The sequence below is a fragment of the Scylla paramamosain genome, unplaced genomic scaffold (assembly GCF_035594125.1).
Source record: "Scylla paramamosain isolate STU-SP2022 unplaced genomic scaffold, ASM3559412v1 Contig168, whole genome shotgun sequence".
NCBI classification, from domain to species: Eukaryota; Metazoa; Arthropoda; class Malacostraca; order Decapoda; family Portunidae; genus Scylla; species Scylla paramamosain.
Genome location: NW_026973833.1, coordinates 70,386 through 75,000, shown reverse-complemented (window position 1 = coordinate 75,000; position 4,615 = coordinate 70,386).

The following is a 4,615-nucleotide window of genomic DNA, read 5'->3' as shown; positions in this document are numbered from 1 at the left end:
TTAACTTCTGTTTCACGGAGGCGCTAACACAGGGGTCGGGAGGCCAGGGTCAATTAGCCCAAACTTGACTAGAAAGGAAAGTTTAAGCATAAGAAAGGCTCATTCGATGTAGATATATAATTGTATACGGATTTCATGTAATTCTTTGCCAAGACTTTCATTTATACTTCACACTAGAAACAGAAATTAATAAATCTAAGAAATGACGTGATTGCAAGCATAGATTTTTTTTTTGCATAATGTCCCGAAAAGATTCTCCAGTCTTTGCGGCTCCTGACCGAAACCTGAAATTAAACACGAGGTTAATAAAAAAAAAAAAATTGTTGGAGACGCTTGAAGCATTCAATTAAATATCTTTCAAGAACAACAAGGGAGACCCATAGTAGCACAGGACCTGTATTTTATTCTCATTCGCATCAAACTGCGGCTATTCTGATATGATGAGTGCAAATCAGCCAGACAGCCTACTAGACAGACAGATTACACACAAACACATAGACAGACAGCCAGATACGAACAAATCGGGCGCATCAACGGGAGGAGGTCAAGAAAAATTAATACGGACGTGGAGCCATTACAGTTTTTCCATGAGCAGTGGCAGTGGTGAATTAGTTAGCGCGCGCTGTCGACCTAAATGTCCAAATGGGAGGGTACGACCACCACGGCTAGCGAGTGAACTATGCTACGCGCTCACCTCCTCCCCAGGGCCACTCACACGGGGACTGTGACGCCGGTTGGGTAGGAAGGGTACGTCTGTAGAAGGATCTCAGATAGATAAACGAAACATGGAGCTTGGAAAAAAAAAAAAAAACTATTGTGAGATGGACAAACGAAACGTGAATATAAACGTGAGCTGTATAGAAGGAAAATCAGTGTAGAAAAACTTTTATATCTTCGTAATTTGGATTTTTTGTGCTGTTTTCTTTAGTGAATGACTTGTAGAAGGAACTGTTGTGAGTTGGACACGTTGAACGTGGATATAAACGTGAGTTGTGCTTGTATAGAAAGGAAAGCAATGTGGAAATACATTTTAATACTTAGCATGTGATTTAGACTGGTTTCCTTTGGTGACTGACGTTTTGCAGAAGGAACTCAGATAGACAAGAGATGTGAAGTTAAACGTGAACTATATGGGAGAGGCAGAGCAATGTGGAAATACTTTTTTAAACTTTGCATGTAATTTGGACTTGCTTTTGTACAGTTATCTTGTGGGACTGTTATCTTGAACGGATTTTTTTAAATAATTTTTTTCTTGTTCCTGATCAGAGCCCTTCTTATATTAAAAAAAGCTAAGTCATCTTTTCGGAACAGAGTAATGAGCGGCCTTTTTTCTTTTTTTATCCTTTTTTTATCCTTGGCCACTCTTCCCAATACAGAAAAAAGTCTATCAGTTTCTTTCCCATGATAGTAATGAGCGCCATAAACTATCAAGGACATTGGTATCGTGACGAAAACAAAACCTTACTATAATTACACTTAAACTTATATTATTTCAGAATAGTGCGTAATTACCATTGTTGGATTGAAAAGGAAAGAGAAACCAAGAAAACGGAGAATAATGTCACGAATACGAAACTTTATAGTGACACTCTTTCAAAAGCGTAAACTAAAACGTATATTAAAACAGAGTGAAATGAAATGAAAAAAAAAAATACATATTGAGAGAAAACAAGTCTTCAAAGGGTAATAATGTGTAGAGTTTGGCATAGATTTCGACCCCCAAATGTCAGGAAGCAGTGGTGCATTCAAGAATTCAGAACCTGTGAGATAGGTTTGCAAATCTGGGAGGTGTGAATGGCCGGGGAATGGCGATGCGTCTGGCTTCATTGGTCTGTCCTTGCTGGCGATTCTGTCAATATTTTCATTCTTGAGCTCAGGGTTCTCTCTCTCTCTCTCTCTCTGAACACACACACACACACACACACACACACACACACACACACACACACACACACACACACACACACACACACACACACACACACACACACACACACTGCTTGCTTTCACTTGGTAGGGTAAAGTTTCATACGTACTGTGTTGCAATTTACTATCGTTTTTGAAGAGAAGGATGGGGTGTATAGTGCGTGAAAGATATAGGCCTTACTTATACATAGAATTTTGTCCAGAGACGTCCACGTATTACGCCTTGCTAGCCTGACGAAAGGAACAGCGAAATGAAACTGAAAGAATGAGCGATAAAGTGTGTGTGTGTGTGTGTGTGTGTGTGTGTGTGTGTGTGTGTGTGTGTGTGTGTGTGTTTAAAGAGTTATACAGGAGTGAAATCGGTAATGTTCTCTTTCTTCATCCACTCCCCCTACAGCTAACGAAAAAGAGCCCAACACATCGTTCTCAAGACTATAGTGACTAACATGTGTCTGTTTACTGACTTCTAATACAGGAGTGAAGTCATTAATGTTCTCTTTCTGTCTTCATTCACTCCTATACATCTAACGGTAAAAAGTCCAAAATATCGTTCTTAAGGTGCCTTTTTACTTGTGTGTTTTCACCGAGTTGTAACACAGAAGGGAAATCACTGACGTCCTCATTCTGTCGTCTTCCAGTCCTCGCACATTTATTGAATTTAGTTGTAAGCTCAAATGTTATCGATCTTATTTGAGAAGACGAATTTTCTCCAAGTCTGAAGGGTATTCTCACCCTTATCTTACATTCATGACTGCAACATCGTCCATCATCTTTCACCAGAAGGTCATCGCTTCTCAAGGGTTCTTCAAAGCTCATGGCCAGAAGTTCTCTCTCTTACAGTTTTTCACACTGCAAGCTTGGGTCTTCATAAACTCTCTTGTTAGGAGTCTTAGGACAGTTTTCTTACGTTTGGTGTCATTTCTGCTGTCAATTTTAATGTCTTCTCTTTTGTGTGTGTGTGTGTGTGTGTGTGTGTGTGTGTGTGTGTGTGTGTGTGTGTGTGTGTGTGTGTTGTGTGTGTGTAATATTAGTACTCATTTAATACATGTTGATAGTGGTGGAGCTGCTGCTGTTACTGCTGTTGTTGTTGTTGTTGCTGCTGTTGCTGTTGCTATCTAGACGTAGTTGGCGTGTTCATTTATCTATTTACTTATGTATCTTATTTTATCGAGTGTCCTGTATGTAGTCGTTACTGGCATTAATCCTTTCATCATGCAAGTACAAATGAGATGAATTGTAGGCAATCCATTAATAATAGTTATGAGAGTCATTAATACACTTATTGGGTGGAATTTACCGACGTTCAGATTAATATAATACACAACTCTTGTCCTTTAATTTGTTATTATTTTGCACAGTTCATGAGCGAGCGCTTTTTCGTTTCACTGACTATGAATAAAATGATTAATAGTATCTCATAGTAAAGAACAAATAAAATCAACGATGATGATTTTTTTTTTTTCATAATAAGCATATTTTCGTTAGTATTAGCCAGCGCACGTCATCTTCAAGTGACCTTGTTTATTGATGCATGAATGAATGAATTATTTTCTATCGCTTATTACCTGGAAAGTCTACTGTAGTGTTGATGTTTTTTTGATCTGCACATCTGTCGTTTTAAATATTTCACACACAAGGGACGGCAGCACGGAGGAACGTGGACTGTTTGTGTCGCATCTGTGTTCGCGTTTCGCATTGTATGGTTACTAAAGGTTCTAAGGCCCGCATCATCAAACACTGCAGCGTCTTATCATGTTTACTTCAAGCGTACTCTAGGGAAGGTTATCGCGGTTTTCAAGGGTGACTGTACTCACGTTAGGTCCATTAAAACATATGGGCTAGCAATTCACAATTCGCTACCAGTAGCATGAACTCTAAAGAAAATTATTAGGTTTAAGAATCACTTGCATATTAGTTAAGCCTCTGCACGCAAAGGTGTTATTATTACACTATTGGTAACAACAGTTCTGGTGGAGGTAAGGCGTGGCGTGCACCAGCCGTAAAAAGGATGATCAGTGTGGTGTGTGCTTATGCATGACAGTGACGGCAGAAATAGGTCTTCATCACGTCACAGGGCTCCTATAGCGCATGCGCAGACAAAGAGAAAATCATGTAGGGGGTTTTGGTTTGGAGACTGATATATTTCATTCCGTTTCTAGTCCAAAACCCATCACACTACATGCTCTCCCAACAGATTCCAGGTACATTGCCCCTGCCCCAAGTTTCCAACCCTTAGGCATGTGAGAGGGTCTGAGTCTTACTGAATTTACTTCACCGTTGCGCCGCTCCCTGGTGCTAACTGCCGGGGACCGAAGTGTGGCTATGAAAGGCAGGTCTGGTCCGGGCCATTAGACTGTGAACCACTCGATCAAAGTAAACTTCTTCCCGCCTCGTCTAGCGTTACCCACATTGATCTCACCGCTGGCTGCCTCGCGCTGCTCTCACTGACAGCCTAGGCCACGCTTTGCCACACCTTTCCACTCGTTCACGCCTCACCGCACTAACGATCTCTGTAAATCTCCCGACGATTTTCTGATTTAATTTTTCCTCCTCCAATATAATCTTCCCTTTCATTAAGTCTCATTTTTAAACTCTCAAGCTTTAATTATGCGCATCTCTACCGCTTAAGGTCAGATTATGTCCAGAGATGTCCACGTATTACGCCTTGCCAGCCTGACGAAAGGAAAAG